We start from the raw sequence: 23854 nt of genomic DNA on the forward strand, positions 1-23854 counted from the left end.
GTTGAGTTGCTGTAGCATATTGTTTTGATGCTTGCTTTATGTCTAGTTGCTGTTTTGGACAGAGTGTTGCTATGTCTTGTTTGGAGTGTATGTGTTGCACCGTTGCTCCGTTTTGAGCATGCCCTATATGAAACTTGCTTAGTTTTGCATGTAGTCTCATATTATCATGTTGCATCCTTGTTTTGAGGTGTTTGCTTGATGTTTGTATGCATTTTGCATCAATGCCATGCTTATCTTGTTTTGCTCATATCTTCTAGGTCGTAGCTCCGAATCTAATGAACTTTATATGTAACTTGACTAGAATTAAGTGTAGATCATCATGGTGCTCTTTAACTTGCTGTTTAACAACTTGAACATAAGGCGTTTTCAGTTCTAGACCAATTTTGAAATTTGCATATGAGGACTTGCCGGAATTGTTATATGTTGTTTCCGGCCTCATTTAAACTTGCTTTGATGTGTTGTTCTTGTATGCTTCATCTCTTGCTGTGTGTAGCTTCATATAGCCTTGTCATGCATCATTCTTGTTTGAGCATCATGCCTTGTTCTTGTGTGGTGTGTTTACCTTGTTGTGTGCTTCTTCTCGATAGTTCCCGTGTCGTTGCGATCGTGAGGATTCGTTCGTCTTCGTGGCTTCATCTTCTTCATGGATTCGTTCTTCTTCCTAGTGGGATTTCAGGCAAGATGACTGTCACCTTGGATCTCATTACTATCATTGCTATGCTAGTTGCTTCGTTCTATCGCTTTGCTGCGCTACCTATTCACTTATTCCTCAAGCCTCCTAATTGCCATGAACCTCTAACCTTTGTCACCCTTCCTAGCAAACCATTGTTTGGCTATGTTACCGCTTTGCTCAACCCCTCTTATAGCGTTGCTATTTGCAGGTGAAGATGAAGATTGCTCCATGTTGGATTATGTTTATGTTGGGAAATCACAATATCTCTTATATTATTAATGCATCTATATACTTGGTAAAGGGTGGAAGGCTCGGCCTTATGCCTGGTGTTTTGTTCCACTCTTGCCGCCCTAGTTTCCGTCATACCGGTGTTATGTTCCTTGATTTTGCGTCCCTCACACGGTTGGGTGATTTATGGGACCCCCTTGACAGTTCGCTTTGAATAAAACTCTTCCAGAAAGGCCCAACTTTGGTTTTACCATTTGCCTCACCACCACCTACTTTTCCCTTGGGAGTCGCTCTCTCGAGGGTCATCTTTATTTAGCCCCCGCCCCCCCGGGCCAATGCTTGTCTAAGTGTTGGTCCGAACTAGAGCCCCTTGCAGCGCCACCTCGGGGAAGCTTGAGGGCTGGTTTTAGTTGTACGGATTGCTCATCCGGTGTTGCCCTGAGAACGAGATATGTGCAGCTCCTATCGGGATGTCGGCGCATCGGGCGGCTTTGCTGGTTTTGTTTTACCATTGTCGAATGTCTTGTAACCGGGATTCCGAGACTGATCGGGCCTTCCCGGGAGAAAGAATATCCTTCGTTGACCGTGAGAGCTTATAATGGGCTAAGTTGGGACACCCTGCAGGGTTTTATCTTTCGAAAGCCGTGCCCGCGGTTATGTGGCAGATGGGAATTTGTTAATATCCGGTTGTAGAGAACTTGACACTTGACACTTGACCTTAATTAAAACGCATCAACCGCGTGTGTAGCCGTGATGGTCTCTTCTCGGCGGAGTCCGGGAAGTGAACATAGTTTTTGGGTTATGTTTGACGTAGGTAGGAGTTCAGGATCACTTCTTGATCATTGCTAGTTTCACGACCGTTCCTTTGCTTCTCTTCTCGCTCTTATTTGCGTAAGTTAGCCACCATACTTGCTTAGTCGCTGCTGCAACCTCACCACCTTATCCATTCCTTTCCCATTAAGCTTTGCTAGTCTGGATACCCATGGTAATGGGATTGCTGAGTCCTCGTGGCTCACAGATTACTACAACACCAGTTGCAGGTTGTGCGATGATCATGACGTGAGAGCGATGTTTTGTCTTGGAGTTCTTCTTCTGCTTCTTCTTCGATCAGGGGATAGGTTCCAGGCCGGCAGCCTGGGCTAGCAGGGTGGATGTCGTTGGAGTTTCTGTTTATGTTTCATCCGTAGTCGGATGTTGAATTTATGTATGTTGTATTGATGTATTCTTGCGGCATTTGTATGCCTTGTATGTATCCCCAAATATTATGTAATGTTGATGTAATGATATCCACCTTGCAAAAGCGTCTTCAAGATGCGCTTCTATCCTTGGTGGGACCTTCGAGTTCCTTTAGGATAGGGTCGCATCTTGGGCGTGACACTAAGTTATAGCATGCATGCTAGGTCGAGTCTCTTCCTTGGTTAGGGTTGATAGTGCTCAGCGGCGACTAACCCCTAGCTTAGAGGTCGAGTGCGCGTCTATCTGTTTCTTTTCTGTCCCCCTTTGGTTCGCAGGGCACATGAGCACTTCTGCTGAGCTACTTGGAAGAAAGGAAACGGACCGGCGTCCCGACCCCGGCAAACCAGAGTTGCCGGGGGCTGCAAGCACAAGGATCCAACCGCGGCAAGATGAGGTTGCCGGGGGCTGCAGATCCAGATAAGTATTTCATCCTCTGTCGTGCATTTCGGAACGGAACTGGGGCATGTGAAACCTCATTTTATCTCCAGGCTACCGTGCTCCCCTTTTTCCTATACCTAAGGATTATCTCCTAGGTCTGGATTTGTTTGTAGCCGCGGCGGCAAGGAGGTAGAACGAGGAGCATGAAGCCCACTTCATCCCTGCCTCCGCCAAGAGCGCGAGAATGGTCGAGTGAAGTGAGGGGGACGGCAAGGCCTGTTGCCGGGTGAAAAACGTTTATCTTAAATAATAACAAGGATTCGCTCCTTATCGCGGGGTCTACCCACGGACGAAAAACCCAGCAAGCATCCCTTTTTCATTAAAAACATCCCATACAGGTACAGTTCATACGGAATGAAAAACATGAGCAAGGGGATTACAAGTTCTAAATTTAACTAAGGCCCGCAGGCTTACAAACTAAAAAAGAGATAAGATGCCCGTAATCCCTTTCTTGTCCCTCTCCTCAGGAGGCAGGTCAAGGAGGCGAAAGGGCAAAAGGGGCGCCTAGGCGAGCTACGAGTAGCAGAAATCACCAAGAGAACACCTCGGTGGCCGCCCACGGGTGGGCCGATGATGACGGTGCCGGGAAAGGAGCTGGAAGACGAGGCGGCAGGACTGGCGATACGCGATGAAGGCGTCGGTGCCCGCGTACTACGAGTTGACGGCCTTGCCGCCCGCCCTCTTCCTCCTCCGCAGCCTCCCGACGCCAGCCGCCCAAGGAGGCGGCCCCGAGAAGTTCAAGGAGCTGGCCCCACCCCTGGCAAAACTCTGTCGGAGGAGCGGCCAGGTGCAGATGTTGTTGCTGCTGCACCCGCCCAGGCACGGGGCGTCCGACGCCTAGTCGGACTCGTCCCCGCTATCTGCCCCGCTGTCCTCCTCATCACTTTCGCTCAAGGAAGAGCTTCCATCGTCGGAATCTCCGTCGGAGGAGCTCTCCACGCAGCACTTCAGGCAAGTCCCGTAGTCTCCGAAGACCTTAACGGAGAACAGGCCATCCTCCATTAATTTGAAGTAGAGGACAAGCCCCGCCGTCAGGCTATGGATGCGGGCAAACGTCTTCCATCTGCGGCGGAGGTACATCACCCGAGGAGCCGGGAAGTCGACGTCGACCCGCGTGCCCCCATTCCCACAACCCCTCATGTGCAATCTGAGGGATTGGGGCGGGTCACGCTCCATCTCTCGAGCAAACGGGGCGGGAAGACGAAGACGGCGACGCGGAGGCCGGCACAGCCTGATGAAGAATTCACGGGGCTGGTCTCCAACATGGCCTTCTATCGAAAAAGGCATCATTGGTGGGGGCGAGGCCGGCGCGCCGCCCCGTCCTCCTCTTCCCCGAGCACTACGACCTCTGCCCCGGCCTCGCCCATGGCCTCGCCCCCTCCCCCTTCCCCTCGCGGCCGGCTCCCACCACAGTCAGGACGAGGGGGGACGCGCTGTCGAGCGGCGACCCTTGCCGCCACCGTCGAGGGACCAGGATTCCCTTTCTCCATGACGAGTGGAAGGAAGAAGCAGAAGCGAGAGGAGATAGATGATAGGAGAGTGCGGGACGCCATCCCCCTTCCCCCTCCTTATAAAGGGGCGGGGTCGGGGCTCGGCCGCCCCGCTCGACCAATCCAGCCACCGGAGGCGCAGGGAATCGGGACCGACCCGCTGCCCCAACCAGTGACGGCCCGATTTCCCGCCTCCACCGCTTGCCACCCCAGGCGCATGAAGGACGCGTGGCGGGCATGCAGAACTGAGGGGATGGGTGAAGCGGCCTCTCCCCACCCCGTTATCGTGGGGTGTGGACTCCTTGAAGACCGCGACTCGGCCCCATTCAGTAAATGAGCCGCGCCTCCATGCCTCCTTCTTTTTACGGGGAAGGCGCGAGTCACCTCTTTACTATGATGTGACGCATGCGTGCAGGAACCGCCCCACGCATGCCGCCCACGTCACGCACACCCCTCCACGCCACGCCGCACCACGCGTGGGTCGTGGGAAGCGCAGCGCGCGAAAAGTTTTACCGCGGTAAAAACCGCCCCGCCTGCCCGCACACCGTTTTGGGCCTGGCCCAACAACGCGTCGCGCTTATGTGTGGCCCAGGCCTGGGGGCTCCTGTCGGTGTACAAAGAGATGAGCGCACTTTTGTACCCCTTTACCGATGCACGGGCAGTCGGAGCCGCGCCCACGGTCACACCAAGCAGAACAGGGGAGGTGAGCCAAGGTAAGACCGAAGCCCAAGACAGCCAGAGCAACGCCAAGGCCAAGACCACAAAGAGCAGAGGGACGAAGAAGGTTCCCCCGGCAAGGCCCTTGCCAGGGCAGCCTCAGCAGCCCCGGCAAGACCCTTGCCGGGGCAGCTCGCCCCACACCAACGGAGCGAGCCACCCTTGAGCCCACGGTCCCCAACACCATCATCCATGTGGGGCCAGGGCTCGGGAAGGCACCTCTGTGGTGGCATGCAGATCTTTGTGAAGACATATTCAAGATCAGATGAGGATTAGAAGATGACGATCCTCGGCAAGATCCTTGCCGAGGAAGGCCACCAGACCCTCGGCAAGGTCCTTGCCGGGGACGACAGCGCGCCACGGCAAGATCCTTGCCGGGCCACCCGGCAAGGCCCTCACCAAGGACGCCAGCAGGGCCACCGCCAGGCCCACGCCAACCAAGTTTCCACCTTCGTTCGCATGCAGCTGCCAGCTCAACCAGCTGAGCAGGCACCTGCGTGGCAACATGCAGCTCCCGGGCCAACTCGTCAAGCGCCTGCGTGGCGGCATGCAGATCTTCGTGAAGGCTCCACCACCGCGCCACCTCAGCTGTCTGCCTGCCTACATGGCACCGCATGCCTCACTGGCCAGGGCGCGTGTCGAAGCGAGGAGGCGCGGCGACGGACGGGACGGGCCTCGCCCCCGTCCCCGATAAAGCAAGGGGACACCTAAGCTATGCATTAGATGTGTCTTGTCCTGTAATACGAGCGATAAGCTCATAGCACTGTGCACCTTTCCACCTCCTGTATGCCACTGTGGCAGCCCCTTTCGCCTATAAAGGGAGGCCCACAGCATACTGGAGAAGGATTCGGCTCTTTCGAACCACGCACTCACCACAGCTAGTTCGAGAGCTCAAGAACTCTCTGAAATACACCCACCAAAGCAGGACTAGGGTTTTACGCATCCTCGCGGCCCGAACCTGGGTAAACGATCCTTGTGCTGGTTACTAATCCTGCTCTTCTCGCAACCCTGCGCCCCGGCAACCGTAGTAGGGATTCTTGTGATCCCATAGGTGTCGTTTCCCCGACAGTAGGTGATCCTCGAAGACACCTAGGGTCATAACAATAGCTCCAACATATATGTCGAGGCAACAGAGTACCTCGACTCACCGATTAGTGTGGTTAGTCTGGCCCAAAGAAACATCGGGAATGGAAAGAAGGAATTTGCAAATGCTTCAGACTATTTAGAAACCTGGGATGACTCGGACAGCATAACGGCTGTAAATACTCAAAAAGATTTGAGACATCCTGCAAAAATGGTGGCATAACCACTCAGAAGCACAATATCGAGGTTCCGAGACCAACTATGAACACACGGAAGTAGTAGAAACTGAACTGGGGCTTAAAACCAACAATCTTACAGGTCTATGGATTAGTAACACGTCATCCTGATGGATAGATGAGAAGGCCTAGTTCTAAATCCCCGCAGAAGAGAAGAGGGTGACTCAGATCAGAAGGACATAAGGTAAAGGAGTAAAAAGAGCCTTACGTTCCCTTCCACAATCAATTCCCTTATATAACTAAAGCATTTCTAGACTCGACTTCGACCAGTTTGGCTTGGTAATCCTACAGGCAGTCAGGCTCTGATACCAATGCTGTCAGGACCTCGATTCTAAGCCACACCGATCTAGCATGTAACACATCATATCACTTTGCGGCCTGACGCACGGTATTCCCACGGGTGCCACCTTACCTGGCACGGGACCGTTTGCGCCTTTTGGCTCACGTATATGATAGTGTCGCTAGCATCCATATGACAGAGAACCCGGGCCGACATGACTAGTCGTGAACCCAAAGTGGCACTAACTTACGGGGACAGGCATACATGAACCAACATCGAACGTGTTGGTCATCAGCCTGTGAATCCGGGCTGTAGCAACTGGGCTAACAGGACTCCAAGAACCCGGGCTGTAGCAGGCTAGCAGGACTCCGGAAGTCACAGCGTGACATTTCCCCGAAGGGACAGACACAGGAACGAAGTGGATCACATGCCGGCCAGTCTAAGTGTTCCGGAGCAGTAGTAACTGGGCTAGCAGGACTCCGGTAAACCGGGCTGTAGCAGACTACCATGGCTCAGTGGAAGCACTAGACTACATTTCCCCATAAGAGAGGCTACCATGGATAAACAACTAGGTTGTCGGATCCCACACATACCAAGCATTTCAATCATACACACAATATGCTCGATATGTGCAAATACAACATGGCATCACAACATGACTCTACGAATCAAAGTATTTATTCAATAGGCTCCGAGGAGCGAGATATTACAAGTCAAAGCACACGCGGAAGCTTAACATGTCTGAGTACAGACCTCTACAAATAAAAAGGCTGGGAAGCCTGACTATCTACCAGATCCTACCGAGGGCACAAGATCGTAGCTGAGGTACCAAGCCAAACGTCGAAGTCCATGCGAAATTACTAGCGAGACTGAAGTCTCTCTACAAAAACATAAATTAAGCAAACGTGAGTACAAATGTACCCAGCAAGACTTACATCAGAACTAACTACATATGCATCATTATCAACAAAGGGGGTGGTGGAGTTTAACTGCAGCAAGCCAGCTTTGACTCGGTGGCTATCCTAAACTACGACTGCAAGTAACTCTTTTGAGGTGGTGCACACGAGTCCACATATTCACCATATCAATACACCACTATGGATCCGCTCCCGTCTCCCTACGAGAACACCATCCATAGCACTCACGCTTATCTTGCGCATTTTAGAGTATCCACTTTCACTTGTCTATGAACTGTACACGCAACCCAGAGGTCCTTTACCGCGGACGCGGCTATTCGAATAGATGATGTTAACCCTGCAGGGGTGTACTTCTTCACACACGCTCTCACCACTTACCGCCGTTTACACGCCATGTACTCGGCAACCTTCAAGCGGAAGCCCAACGAGGGTGTCGGCCACGGCCTACTTAAACACTCAAGTCTCTAGTCCAGGTTTATCGCCTATTCAGGTTCCATCCGCAGGGAGTCCGGCCGAGGTTTCCACATACGGCCCCGAACGATGTGTGCAGGGTTCCGCGACACCAAACGGGCGCCCGGCATACTTGGCCACGTGCCTACCGCATCACAGCCCACCCTTCGGGTCAGCGCTGCGCACGGCCTCCAGCATACTACAAACACCAGAAACTACTTGCAACTCCTGGACAGAGGACAAGGGTGGTTAAGAAGCCGAGAGAGTCAATTAAGGATCCCAATGTGTGGTAGTAGTTGTTCATGGATCACAAACATAGAACTCAGTTCCCGAGGACGGTTTCAATGAGACAACCCACCATGTACTCCTACATGGCCTCTCACCGCTACCTTTACCAAATCGTGTTCACACACTTAGCTCTCAACAGTAGGACATGTTCACCACATTCCAATTCATCCCAGATGAATCAGACCTGACTCAACTCTAAGCAGTAGCAGGCATGACAAACAAACATGAATGAGTGGGAACATCAGGGCTCAAACAACTCCTACTCATGCTAGTGGGTTTCATCTATTTACTGTGGCAATGACAGGTCATGCAGAGGAAAGGGGCTCAACTACCGCAGCATGTAACAATTGAATCGTTGTTTTCCTAATGCAGTCAAAGAGAGCAGAGGCGGGAGAGTGGGATTGTATCGGAATGAACAAGGGGGTTTTGCTTGCCTGGCAATTCCAAAGATAATATAGTTCTTCATCGATGTCATCAAACTCATCGTCGAAACACGTCTATCGAGAGGGAACAACCATCGACAAACAAAGAAGAAACACAATCAATGTCATGCAACAAAATGATGCATGAATGTGACATGGCAATATGCTGTTGATTGGCCTAATGCAACTAGCAACAAGTTAAATGGAGTTGGTTTGAACACTAGGTTCAAATTCAAACTCCATACGTGCTTTCTTAAATGCCATTTAATTGAATTGTCCTAAACAACAACTTTAAGTTGTTCCAACATGCATGAAAATGCAATAAACAGATAGATTGGATTTTTCTGATCATTTTTCATATATAATTTATCTTATTTGGAGTTATAAATAATTTTCTATGAATTTTAGAAGTTTTGGGCATTTTCTGGAATTTTCTGAATTATTTTAAATCCAGAAAATTGTTAACTACGTCAGCATTGCGTCACTGTGACGTCAGCAAGTCAACTGCGGCTGACCAGGTCAAACCTGACACTGGGGCCCACATGTAAGCCTCTAACTAAACTAACCTAGCTTAGTTAATACTAACCTAGCATAATTAGACAGGGAGGGTCATTAGCACTAACCTAAACAGGGTTAGGCCGGCGTTAAGCCGCCGGCGACGACTAGAGGCGGCGGAGCGCCGTGGAAACGGGCTATGGTGCCCCGTTCGCAGCGTGGCTGGGCTCGTTCGAGAGCCCAGACCAGCGCGCGTCAGGCGGTGGTGCCAGCCGGGCCTGGGGTGGCCGGAGGCAATAGCGAGGAGCTCGGCCGCGGCGACCGGAGCCCGGGTAAGGCGCGAGCGGCGCTGTGGTGCGCGTGCGGGAGAGCTGGAGTGCTGGCGTGTGCGTGCGCGATGCGGCGAGGGCGATGGACACGCCCGGTGGACCAAATGGTCGCCGGAGGCGCGTCGGCGGTGAGCGCAGGCGGCGGCGCGTTCGGGGGTGGGCGACGCGGTGGCTACGGCGTGCAAACAAGGCAAAAGAGAGGGGTGGTTCGGGACAGGAGCTCACGATGAGCATGTTGGGCGGGTCGACGAGCTCGGGGAAGCACCGGAGCGAGCGGAGCGGCGAAGGGGATCTCCGACGGCCGGTGATGGATATGTCGAAGATGACGACGCTGTGGGGCGTCCGGCAGCGTGCGGTTCGTCGAGGAGGTCGAGGGAGTCGCGGCGGAGGTAATGGACAGCACGGGGAGGCGAGGGGAGCACGGTGGCTGCGGCGGTGCTCGTCGGCGCACTCCGGCTCGTTCGGGCGGCCGCGAGGGAGAGAGCAGATGAGAGGAGAGGAGGAGTGGATAGGCCAGGGAGGTCGGGGCCGCGCCGAGGAGAGGCAACGAGGCGTCGCGCTGGTAGGGGAGGCAGGCAGGCGAGCTAGTGGCATGGCGCTCTGCCCGTGCGCGCGCCTCGGCCACACGCCTGGCCGACTGGCGCCAGGAGGACGACGGCGGTGGTGGGCTGGGCCGGCCAGTGGGCCGCCAGGTAAGCCAGGTGGGCGAGGCCAGGTGAGTTTCTCTATCTCTCTTATTCTTTCTGTTTTTTTCTATTTTTCTGCAACTTTAGAGCTTTATTAAAAATAATAAAACTAACGCAAAAATCATGAAACTTCTCATGCCCACTGTTTGGAATATTTCCAACAGTAAACATTTTAGTTTATGATTATTTGGACATTTAAAATATTATATAGCATTTAAATGCCCAAATGCAAATAGAGTATGATTTAATTCAGTGACCCTATGATGTCCTAGAAAATTGTGCACCATTTTTGTCAGTGGTTTAAGACCAGGGCAAAGATGATGAACATTTTAGAAGGGCATTTCAGGTTCATTGAAAAAGATTTTAGTAAACCCTAGTTGGATTAAGGGGGTGCTGGGGGTTTCTGTCATCCCCATTTCAAGTTTCTGAGAAATTTAAACATGATGCACACATGAAGGGCTAGCCTAGTGCAAACCAGATCTAGGGATGTGACAAACACTTCCCTAGAACAAGAATTAAGCCACCATATGAATCAATCATGAGGGCATCTTATGGATCTAAAAACAAAGATGACTATACTTGAATCTTTGCATTATGCCTAGCTAGGGGCGTAAAACGATAGCGCTTGTTGGGTGGCAACCCAATAAATAAAATTTATGTTTGTCTTTTTCTTTCTGTTCTTGAGTGTTTTCACAATTATTCTACTGTTATGATTGTGTTGTTTATGTTTTAATTAGTGTTTGCGCCAAGCAAAGCCTTTGGGATCATCTTGGGTAATAGTTGCTTTGATCTTGTTGGAAAACAGAAACTTTTGCGTCCAGTAAAATAATTTTTAAAAATCACAGAAGTGACAAAAAATTTGAATTTTTTACACAAGATTGATATACAAATTTCCCAAGTTGTCCTAATTTTTTAGAATTTTTCGAGTTACATAAGTATTGAAAATTTTCAGATTGCTATAGATTGTTCTGTTTTTGACAGATTCTGTTTTCTTTGCATTGTGTGCTTATTATGATGAATCTATGGACTCTTTTGAAGGGTTTGAGCCATAGCAGAGTTGGAATACAGTAGATATAATGCAAAAATAAAATATGAATGGGTTTGCAACAGTACTTATAGTAGTGATTTGCTTTGTTATACTAACGGATCTCATGAAGGTTTTGTTGCGTTTGGTGTGATTGAAGTTTTTAAGTTTTGGGTGAGATCATGATGGATGAAGGAATAAGGAGTAAGAAGAGCCTAAGCTTGGGGCTTCCCATGGCATCCCAAGCTATTATCTAAAATAGAAGCAAGCAACTAAGCTTGGGGATGCCACTCTTGCTTCTAACGACCATCGGTATTTTACTTGGAGCTATATTTTTATTCATCACATATCATGAGTTTTGCTTGGAGCGTCTTGTATGATATGAGTCTTTGCTTGTTTTTCTTTTTATTTTTAGTCATGAATCCTTGCTGGACACACCTTTTTGAGAGAGCCAAAATTATGCTATGACTTGTTAGAATTGCACTCTATGCTTTACTTAAATCTTTTTGAGCTATAGAATTTTCTAGTGCTTCACTTATATCTTTTTGAGCATGGTGTGCTTTAGTATTTTTGAAGAAATGCTCTCATGCTTCACTTAGATTTATTTGAGAGTTAGTAAAAAATTGAAGAAATTCTCTCATGCTTCACTTAAATTAGTTAGAGAGAAGAAAAAAATTATGCTCATGTTCTTCACTTAGATTTGTTTGAGCTATCAAAAGCAACATATGAAACTAGTCCCAAAGTGGTAGATATTCAAGAGGGATATAATAAAAACTTTCATGAAGATCATTGGACAAAATAAACTTGATTCCTTGTAATAGTTTTGCGATATGATGATATAATATGTGAGTCATGTTGATGAGTAATTATGCTTTAGTAAGAATATTGGAGTTAAGGTTTGTGATTCCTATGCAAGCACGAAAGTCAATAGTTATGCAATGAAATTATATCCTACTTGTGGTGCATTATTCGGTGTTAGTTATGCTTAATGCTCGCTTATGAGATTTTTCGTTTCTTGGTTGGATGCTTCTCAATGTTTTGCTAGCCTTCATTTGCACTAAGAATGATCACTACTTGTGCATGCAAAATCCTTAAACCAGTTTTGCCATATGAGTCCACTATACCTACCTATATGCGGTATTCTTTTGCCGTTCTAAGCAAATTTTTATGTGCCATCTCTAATTTTCAAAATAAATTTCTCTTTTGTGTGCTCGTACCGCTCATGAGACGGTAGGGGATGGCTGATATATTTCCATGCTAGATGTGTTATTCTCAAGATGTGTGTTTATACACTTGTCATTGCACGAGAGTACGGCAATGGTATTAGGGATGCCCAGTCCCGAAATGAAAAATTAATTTACTTTATGTTGTCAAATAATAAATTCCTTGGAAAGTGTTGTTATGGACGGCACCCATGGATTCGGTTAGCCGTGGAATGTGAAAGTACGTTGGAAAAAGGAATAAACTTTATTTTCTGTTTGGGAACCGCCTATGACATATCTAGCATAGAAAGTATTGGGAACTACTCGATCGTTTTTGTTGACAGGAAATGCATGCCACCCAAAATGTTTTTATCTCTATCTTTTTCGCTTTGAGCTCTGGCACCTCTACAAATCCCTACTTCCCTCCGCGAAGGGCCTTTCTATTTACTTTATGCAATGTTTACTTTGAGTCTCCATCTTCTCTTATAAAGCACCAACTAAGGGGCACTATGATCATACTTGAGCATTAGGTGTAGCTAATATGTGAGTGTGTTTCATGAATAGATCAATGATAGAGCATGATGGGCTAGGGATAACATGCTTTAGTGTTGATATTTTGAAAGACATGGTTGCTTCTTGATATGCTTGAGTATTGAAATCTTCATGTCAAAACTAGACTATTGCTTTGAATCATATAAAAGTCCAAATGTCCATGCTACAAAGAAAAGAATATGTGATGAACATGTTAGGCAGCATTCCACATCAAAAATTCTGTTTTTATCATTTACCTACTCGAGGACGAGCACGAATTAAGCTTGGGGATGCTGATACGTCTCACCCGTATCTAATTTTTTATTGTTCCATGCTGTTATATTATCATTCTTGGATGTTTTACAATAATTTTATATAAACTTTATATCATTTTTTGGGACTAACCTATTGACATAGTGCCCAGTGCCAGTTGTTGTTTTTTGCTTGTTTTTTACTTCGTAGAAAATCAATACCAAACGGAGTCCAAACGCAGCAAAACTTTTTGGAGATTTTTTCTGGGCCAGAAGACAAATGATGGGACAAAGAAGTACCAGAGGGGTGGCCCGAGGGGGCACAACCCACCTGGGCGCGCCTGGGGGCCCAAGCGCGCCCTGGTGGGTTGTGCCCACCTCTATGGCCTCCCGCACTGCCTCTTTGATCTATGTTTTTATCCATGGAAGTTATTTGAGTCTTTTGATATCTTATATGCATGATTACTTATAGCCTCATATTTCCTCTTCGAATCTTTGGTTTAGTTAGGCCGACTAGATCGATTTTTCTTGCCATGGGAAGAGGTGCGTTGTGATGGGTTCGATCTTACGGTGCTTGATCCTAGTGACAGAAGGGGAAACGACACGTATGTATCGTTGCTATTAAGGATAACAAGATGGGGTATATTTCTACATAAATAGATCTTGTCTACATCATGTCATCATTCTCATTGCATTACTCCGTTTCTCCATGAACTTAATACACTAGATGCATGCTGGATAGCGGTCGATGTGTGGAGTAATAGTAGTAGATGCAGGCAGGAGTCGGTCTACTAATCTTGTACGTGATGCCTATATAATGATCATTGCTTGGATATCGTCATGATTATTTGAAGTTCTATCAATTGCCCAACAGTAATTTGTTTACCCACCATATGCTATTTTTCTCGAGAGAAGCCACTAATGAAATCTACGGCCCCCGGGTCTTTTCTTTATCATATTTTCCTTCGAGATCTATTTTTATTCGCTTTTATTTCAGACCTATATTTCCAAAAACCCAAATATACCTTGCCGCACTTTATTTTATTTTGCGTTTATTCGCGATCTATTTATCCAATCTATCATATTTTTATCCCGTCAACTCGACAATTTCTGGCACCGTTACCCGAAAGGGATTGACAACCCCTTTAACACGTCGTGTTGCAAGTATTTGTTCTTTGTGTGCAGGTACTGTTTACGTAGTGCCTACTAGTTCGATAACCTTGGTCTCATCACTGAGGGAAATACCTACCCTCGCTGTGCTGCATCATCCCTTCCTCTTTGGGGAAATACCGATGTAGTTCAAGCCGCATCATTTATTAGTATGCTTGAAGTAATATTTTTTTATGTCAATATTAAAATTTCGTTTTGAATCTTATGGATCTGAATACTCATGCCACAATAAGAAAGATTACATGATAAACATGTTAGGTAGCATTCCACATCAAAAATTCTGTTTTTATCATTTACCTACTCGAGGACGAGCAAGAATTAAGCTTGGGGATGCTTGATATGTCTCCAATCTATCTATAATTTTTGATTGTTCCATGCTATTATATTATCCATCTTGGATGTTTTATATGCATTATTATGCTATTTTATATCATTTTTTGGGACTAACATATTAACCTAGTGCCAAGTGCTAGTTGATGTTTTTTCCTTGTTTTTGCCTTCAACAAAAAATCAATACCAAACGGAGTCCAAACGAAACGAAACCTTTTGACGATTTTTCTTGGAACAAAAGACACCTAGGAAGCTTCAGGAGGAGGCTAGAAGAGCCACGGATGGCCACAAGCTCACTAGGCGCGCCCTAGGGGGGCGCGCCCCCCGAGCTTGTGGGCCTACCGTGGCACCTCTAACCCTAATCTCAGCTCTATAAATACCCAAATATTCCCCGTAGACCAGGGGGCACACCAAAAAAATACCTTTTTTGCCGCTGCAAGCTTCTATCCTCGTGAGATCCATCTTGGGGCCTTTTCCGGTACTCCGCCGGAGGGGGATTTGATCATGGAGGGCTTCTACATCAACCTTGTTGCCCTTTTGATGATCTGTGAGTAGTTTACCACAGACCTACGGGTCCATGGTAGTAGCTATATGTCTTCTTCTCTCTCTTTGATCTTCAATACAATGTTCTCCTCGATGTTCTTGGAGATCTATTCAATGTAATCTCCTTTTGCGGTGCGTTTGTTGAGATACGATGAATTGTGGATTTATGATCAGATTATCTACGAATATTTAGTCTTCTCTGAACTCTTGTATGCATGATTAAGATAGCTTTGTATTTCTCTTTGATCTATTGATTTGGTTTGGCCAACTAGATTGATTTTTCTTGCAATGGGAGAGGTGCTTTGTAATGGGTTCAATCTTGCGGTGTCCTCAACCAGTGACAGAAAGGGTAGCGAGGCATGTATTTGTATTGTTGCCATTAAGGATAAAAAGGTGGGGTTTATTCATATTGATTGGATCTATCCCTCTACATCATGTCATCTTTGCTTAAGGCGTTACTTTATTCTTGTTAACTTAATACACTATGCATGCTGGATAGCGGTCGATGTGTGGAGTAATAGTAGTAGATGCATGCAGGAGTCGGTCTACTTGTCATGGACATGATGCCTATATTCATGATCATTGCCTTAGATATCGTCATAACTTTGCGCTTTTCTATCAATTGCTCAACAGTAATTTGTTTACCCGTCGTATGTGTTCTTTCAAGCGAGAAGCCTCTATTGAAAACTATGGCCCCGGGGTCTATTCTTATCATATTATTTTCAGATCTATAAAATAAAAAACCCAAAAATACCTTGCTGCAATTTATTTACCTTTACTTTATTTTGCACCTTTATTTATCTTTTATACCTATCTCTATCAGATCTCATCCTTGCAAGTAACAGTGAACGGATTGACAACCCCTTTATCGCATTGGGTGTAAGTATTTGTTTGTTTGTGTAGGTGCTATAATTGGAGATTTGTGTGTTCCTCCTATTGGATTGATACCTTAGTTCTCAAACGGAGGGAAATACTTATCTCTACTTTGCTGCATCACCCTTTCCTCTTCAAGGGAAAAACCAATGCAAGCTCAAGAAGTAGCAGATGCGGAGAAGCACTAGAGTGCTCGACTGGAGAAGGAGAACAAGACCTTGGGAGGTAAGTTGTTTCTTTCGGCTGGTTGTTGCACACTGTTTTTCTCATTTGATCCGAGTCATTCCTCTCCGACAGATGTTCGTAGCAAGAACACCCAACTCGTAAAGAGGCTCTGGACTTTTATTTCTTTAAAACCATGAAGCAGGCCCTGGAGAACAAGGACAAGGAGCTGGCGCTAGCCCAGAAGGATCTTTTGCTAGAGGTTATATTGTTATGGATCTTTCAACATGTGGTGCTTTCTTAGGATCTTTTGCTAGCCTTCACCTGTACTAAGCGGGAATACGGCTTGTGCATCCACTTCCTTAAACCTAAAGTTATTCCATATGAGTCCACCATACCTACCGATATGCGGTATTTACCTACCGTTCCAAGTAAATTTGCATGTGCCAAACTCTAAATCTTCAAATAATAATCTATTTTGTATGCCCAAATCGCTCATGAAGCGACAGGGGGCGGTCAGTATCTTCCATGCTAGGTGGGTTATTCTCACGATGAGTGTTTATTCGCTTGCCATTCACGAGAAAGTGGCTGGTAATTGGGATGCCTAGTCCTATGACCAAAATCAAAATCAAAATATAATAATGAAACAAAACTCCCCTGGATTGTTGTTGGCATGGAGGGCACCCAAGGATTCGACTAGCCATGGCTTGTGTTTGTTGGTGGAGGGAGAGTAAAAACTTTACCTTTCTGTTTGGGAACCGCCTATAATGTGTCTAGCATGGAAGATATTGTGAACTCACGGTCGTTACGTTGACAATGAAAGCATACCTCTCAAAATTATATTCATCTCTATTTTAAAAGCTTCGAGCTCTAACACCTATGCAAATCCCTGCTTCCCTCTATGAAGGGCCTATCTTTTACTTTTATGCAAGAGTCGGTAGTATTCCTTCTCATTTCAACCTTAATTATTCTCTAGTTGGCAAGTATCATGTGGTGGGGAAATATCCAAACATATATGGCCATTCAAATATATTTGATCATGAAATATTATTGTTGACAATTATCTATATGATAAATAAGTTGGGAGGCGAAACATTAAGCCCATATCTTTCTCTGTGTTCGATGGATGCTATTTGTTCTAAAAATATGCTTTGAGTGTCAGCAATCATGGAAGACTATAGGATAGCTGAGTATGTGAACGTTGCTAAATCAAAGCTCTTACATAGACCCTTCCCAAAATAAGATGAATTGCAATTGTTTGACGATTGAGAACATAGTTTGTTAGTTTTCAAGAAAGTTTATGGTCTATACTTTAACATGTGAATAGCTTGTTACTTGATCATGAAAAGTTTTATGAGATGAGCTACTATTTTATGATTTATATTGATGCTAGAAAAAGTGATTGAAATTATCATTGATCAAACTTGTGCACTTTCTAGCATTCACACTTCATAAATTATTTCTTTTATCATTTACCAACTCGAGGACGAGCAGGAATTAAGCTTGGGGATGCTGATACATATCCAACGTATCTATAATTTATGAAGCATTCATGCCATGTTCACAACAATTTTATATGGTTTTGGTATGATTTGATTAGAACTAACCTGGACTGACGTTGTTTTCAGCAAAACTACCGTGGTGTCGTTTTTTGTGCAGAAATAAAAGTTCTCGGAATGGGCTGAAAATTTATGGTGATTTTTTATGGACCAAAAGAGACCCCCGAAGCACCGGAGCTGGGCCAGGAAGTGGACGAGGAGGCCACTAGCTCGCTAGGCGCGCCCTACCCCCAGGGTGCTAGCTCCGAGCTTGTGGGCCCCTCGGGCACCCCCTTGACGTGAGACCGATGGCAAAAATTCCTATAAATACCCAAACCCCCAGAAAGAACCCTAGATTGGAAGTTCAGCCGCCGCAAGCCTCTGTAGCCACGAAACACCAACCGGCACCCTGCCAGAGGGAGAAATCATCACCGGAGGCCATCTTCATCATCCCGGCGGTCTCCATGATGAGGAGGGAGTAGTTCACCTTCGGGGCTGAGGGTATGTACCAGTAGCTATCTGTTTGATCTCTCTCTCAAGTTCATGATTTGGCATGATCTTGATGTACCGCGAGCTTTGTTACTATAGTTGGATCATATGGTGTTTCTCCCTCTCTATCTTCTTGTGACAAATTGAGTTTTACCTTTGAGGTTTCACTATTGTCAGATTGAATACTTTTATAGATTTGAGAACACTTGATGTATGTCTTGCGTGGGATACCTGTGGTGACAATGGGGTGTTCTATTGATTCACTTGATGTATGTTTTGGTACTCAACTCGCGAATTCCTGAGGTAACATTGCGGTAATCTATGCATAGGGGTTGATGCACGTTTTCATCCTTGTTTCTCCGGTAGAAATCTTGGGGCACTCTTTCAGGTTCTTTGCGTTGGCTTGGATATTATGAATCTAAAGTTGTTTGATGCATATTGTATAATTGACCCATGAATACTGAATATCTAGGTGACATTAGGGTTGATTGATGTGTATCATATGGTGTTATTTTAGTACGAACTCTAGGGCTATTTGTTACACGTATAGGAATAGCTCAAAAGATTGCTCAGAAAGAATAACTTTGGGGTGGTTTCGTACCCTACAAGCAATTTCATCTTATGTTCTCCGCGATAGGAACTTTGGAGTGACTCTTTGTCGCACGTTGAGGGATTGCCATATGATTTAATTATGTTATCATTGTTGAGTGACTTTGCACTAGTGAAAGTATGAACCCTAGGCCTTGTTTCGAGCGTTGCAATACCGTTTTTGCTCAATTTCGTTACTAGTTACCTTGCTGTTTTTATATTTTCATATTACAAAAACCTATATCTACTATCCATATTACACTTGTATCACCATCTCTTCGCCGAACTAGTGCACCTATACAATTTACCATTGTATTAGGTGTGTTCGGGACACATATACTCTTTGTTATTTGGTTGCAGGGTTGTTTGAGAGAGACCATCTTCATCCTATGCCTCCCACGGATTGATAGACCTTAGGTCATCCACTTGAGGGAAAATTGCTAGTGTCCTACAAAACTCTGCGCTTGGAGGCCCAACACGAGTCTACAAGAATAAGTTGCGTAGTAGACACCAGCTCCTTGAGAAGAAGAATGCTATGGAGTAGTACATCGATGACTTCTGCACTGAGATGAACGGGAAGCTTGTCCGTAAGTTTGTCATCCGGATGTGGTCTATTTGCTTTCGGTTCTACTCAATCACTGATTTTTGATGTTGTTTCCTTGCGATAGAATATTACCTTGACGAGGAGCTAGGGATGGAGAGGATCGAGCGGGAGCTAAACCCTACCAGGTAGATCATCAACGATAAGGATGCCCTTGCCATCCTTTGACTCGACGAGCGCCTTGATGATGCCTTGGGCTACATCACACACCTGCGTGGCACCATGGGGTGGATCGATAAGGAACTGCGGCCCGGCGAGTCCATTCAGATGGATCTGGAGTCCATGATGACTTGACTAAACGAAATCCCGTCTGAGTGCAGGCGTGGAAGAAGTCGGCGGCCCGGAGCGGTGCAGACGTGGCCTTGTCACTCATCTGTGTCCATTGCAAGGACGTGGACGAGGAGAAGCTGAAGAACCTCCGAGTGGCCAACAAGAAGAAACTCAAGTTCGAGGACTTCATGGAGACATTTGCCGAGGCCGGCACGCACATCACAGACGGGATCAATCTGGAGACCTTCGTCAATCCAACGAGCCCCCAGCCTGATACCTGAAAAACTTGATTAAATTTGCCCCGGAATGCCAGGTGGTTGATGTAGCCATATACTTTGATGAGCCTTGGGCCCGTTTTACTTTTGCTCTCACCTTTGAACACTCGAGCCGGTTGGAGCTTTTGATCGGGAACTTTGAGCTTTCATTCGTTTTCTTGCTTTTTCAACTTAGGCGAAGGTTGGCTCGCAGCTAAGCCTCCGACTGTGGATCTTGTTCTCACTCGGATCGGTTCAAGACTTAGGCGAAAACTGGTTCACAGCTAAGCCCCCGAGTGTGGAGCTTGTTCTCACTCGGATTAGCTTAGAACTTAGGCGAAAACTGCTTCATGGCTAAGCCCCCGAGTGTGGAGATTCTCCTCACTCGGTTTGGTTTAGAACTTAGGCGAAAACTGGTTCACAGCTAAGCCCCGAAGTGTGGAGCTTGTCCTCACTCGGTTTGGTTTAGAGCTTAAGTGAAAACTGGTTCGTAGCTAAGCCCCCGAGTGTGGGGCTTGTCCTCACTCAGATTAGTTTAGAAATTAGGAGAAAATTGGTCCGCAACTAAGCCCCCCGAGAGTGGAGCTTATCCTCACTCAGATTGGTTTATAAATTAGGCAAAAACTGGTTCGCACCTAAGCCCCCGAGTGTGGAGCTTGTCCTCACTCGGATTGGTTTAGAACTTAGGCGAAAATTGCTTCGCAGCTAGGCCCATTCACCCACTAATAGTGTGTTAGTTTCCGAATGCAGTTAGTCACCTGAGTGAAAAATGCGGCTCTAGGCCGAACTAGACGATATACAGGAAAATCAAGACTTTTATTCATCTAAGTTCATTTTGGAAACCATTACAACGGAGAACTTTTGTTCTAAGTGTAAAACTTGCGAAGCAGGTCCGCGTTCCAAGCTCTAGGATCTTTTATTTCTTTGCTAAAGTTGTAGAGTTTGTAAGCTCCATTATGTAGGACCTTCGATATGGCGAAAGGCCCCTCCCACGGGGGCGCCAGTTTGTGAGGCTTCTGCTGATCCACTCGGAGGACCAGATACCCTTCCTGAAAGGCTCGACCTCTGACGTGTCTATCGTAGTAATGCGCGGCCCGGGTCTTGTTGGTACAACGTTGACCTTATGAGTGCCAACTCACGCTTGATGTCGCTTGAAACTGCATCGATATTTCCCCAAAGAGGAAGGATGATACAGTACAACTACGGTAGGCATTTCCCTCAGTTGTGAAACCAAGGTATCAATCTAGTAGGAGAACCAAGAAACACTATGTAAACGGTACCTGCACACAAAGAACAAATACTTGCAACCCGACACGTATGAGAGGTTGGCAATCCCTCTTTGGGTAACGGCGCCAGAAATTGTCAAGTTGACGGGATAAAATTTGGGTAGATTGGATAAATAGATCTCGATAAAATGCAAAATAAAATAAGTAATAAAAAAGTGCAGCAAGGTATTTTTGGGTTTTTGGAATAATAGATCTGAAAACAAAAGCGAATAAAAATAGATCTCAAAGCAAATATGATAAAGAAAAGACCCGGGGGCCATAGATTTCACTAATGGCTTCTCTCGAGAAATAGCACACGGTGGGTAAACAAATTACTGTTGGGAAATTGATAGAAGATCAAATAATTATGACGATATCCAAGGCAATGATCAATATATATGCATCACGTCCAAGATTAGTAGACCGACTCCTGCCTGCATCTACTACTATTACTCCACACATCGACCGCTATCCAGCATGCATCTAGTGTATTAAGTTCATGGAGAAAAGAAGTAATGCAATAAGAACAATGACATGATGTAGACAAGATCTATTCATGTAGGAATAGACACCATCTTGTTATCCTTAATGGCAACGATCAATACGTGTCTTGTTGCCCCTTCTGTCACTCTGAAAGAACAACGCACGACCGAACCTATCACAAAGCACCTCTTCCCATGGCAAGAAAATTCGATCTTGTTGGCCTAACTAAACCAAAGATTCGAAGAAGAAATATGAGGCTATAAGTAATCATGCATATAAGAAATCAAAAGAAGACTCAAATAACTTTCATGGATAAAATAGATCTGATCATAAACTCAAATTTCATCGGATCCCAACAAACACACCTCAAAAAAGAGTTACATCAAATAGATCTCCAAGAGACCATTGTATTGAGAATCAAAAGAGAGAAAGGAAGCCATCTAGCTACTAACTATGGGCTTGTAGGTCTACAATGAACTACTCACGCATCATCAGAGGGGCACCAATGAGGATGATGAACCCCTCCGTGATGGTGTCTAGATTGGATCTGGTTGTTCTGGAACTTGCGGTGGCTGGAATTGTGTTTCATTGACTCCCCTAGGGTTTTTGTATTTTCGAGGTATTTATAGAGCAAAAAGGCGGTGCGGGAGGCCACCGTGGTGGGCACAACCCACCAGGGCGCGCCGGGGGGTTGTGCCCCCCTCAGGGCACCCTCTGGTACTTCTTTCGCCCATCTTGTGTCCTCTGGTCCAGAAAAAATCTCCAAAAAGTTTTGTTGTGTTTGGACTCCGTCTGGTATTGATTTTCTACGAAGTAAAAAACAAGCAAAAAACAGCAACTGGCACTAGGCACTATGTCAATAGGCTAGTCCCAAAAAATGATATAAAGTTGCTATAAAATGATTGTAAAACATCCAAGAATGATAATATAACAACATGGAACAAGCAAAAATTATAGATACGTTGGAGACATTTCAGTGCCCACCTCGGGCCTCCCCTCTGGTACTTCTTTGGCCCACTGGGTGTCTTCTGGTCCAAAAATATCTCCAAAAAGTTTCGCTGCGTTTGGACTCCGTTTGGTACTGATATTCTGCAAAGTAAAAAACAAGCAAAAATAGCAACTGGCACTGGGCACTATGTCAATAGGTTTGTCCCAAAAAATATATAAAGTTGCTATAAAATGATTGTAAAACATCCAAGAATGGTAATATAACAGCATCGAACAATCAAAAATTATAGATACGTTAGAGATGTATCAACGCTCCTCCTCCAAGAGGTCGAGGTTGTCCTATCTTGCTTCTTTAGCTTCGGCTTTCGATTACAGGTCTACTCGGGGGGAGTTGTGAAGTAGATCACTCGATAGGACTGCTTCCGACCTATACACCACAAAGAATGGAGTGTGATTGGTGGACAGGTTCGGGGTCGTTCGCAGGCCCTAGAGGACCGATGGTAGTTCGGTGACCCAAGCCCCCACTACGTGCTTTAGGTCGCGCATGAGGCGGGGCTTTAGTCCTTGGAGTATTATTCCATTCGCCCGTTCCGCCTGCCCGTTCGACTGCGGGTGTTCCACAGAGGCATAATCAACCCGAGTGCCCTGGGAATAATAGAACTCACGGGACACATCTGAGTCGAAGTTAGACCCATTGTCGGTGATGATGCTGTGAGGGACTCCGAATCTAAAGATTATTTCCTTGATGAATTGAATGGCAGTTGTCGAGTCTAGCTTCTTTATTGGATTCGCTTCATTCCACTTGGTGAACTTGTCGACTGCCACCAACAGGTGTGTAAAACCACTCGCCCCAGTTTGGAGAGGGCCAACCATGTCGATCCCCCAGACGGTGAACGACCAAGTGAGGGGGATTGTCTTCAGAGCGTACGTCGGCTTGTGTGACTGATTCGCGTAGAATTGACATCCAATGCATTGATCCACTATGTCTTAGGCGGCCTCATTAGCACGGGGCCAATAGAACCCAGCCCTGAACACCTTGGCAACCAACGTTCGAGAGGACGCATGGTGCCCACAAATGAATCTCCTATAGAATCTGTTGTCCTTCTTCTAGTCATATGCAGCGCTAAGTGACTCGAGTAGTGCTTTTCTTATAGAGATGATCTCCCATGACGGTGAAGGCTTTAGATCGAAGAACGACCTGACAAGCATCAGCTTCACCCTCTGGAAGTTCTTGCCTTAGCAAATAAGCCAGATATGGTTCGGTCCACTCAGGAGTGATTACAAGGATTTCTTGGACTAGATCGATCACTGCGGGAATGTCCAACTTGGTCGGATTCGCCGGACCGACTGGTTGTGGGGGCTCC

Source organism: Triticum aestivum, chromosome 2D, assembly GCF_018294505.1.
Source record: "Triticum aestivum cultivar Chinese Spring chromosome 2D, IWGSC CS RefSeq v2.1, whole genome shotgun sequence".
In the NCBI taxonomy this organism is placed as follows: domain Eukaryota; kingdom Viridiplantae; phylum Streptophyta; class Magnoliopsida; order Poales; family Poaceae; genus Triticum; species Triticum aestivum.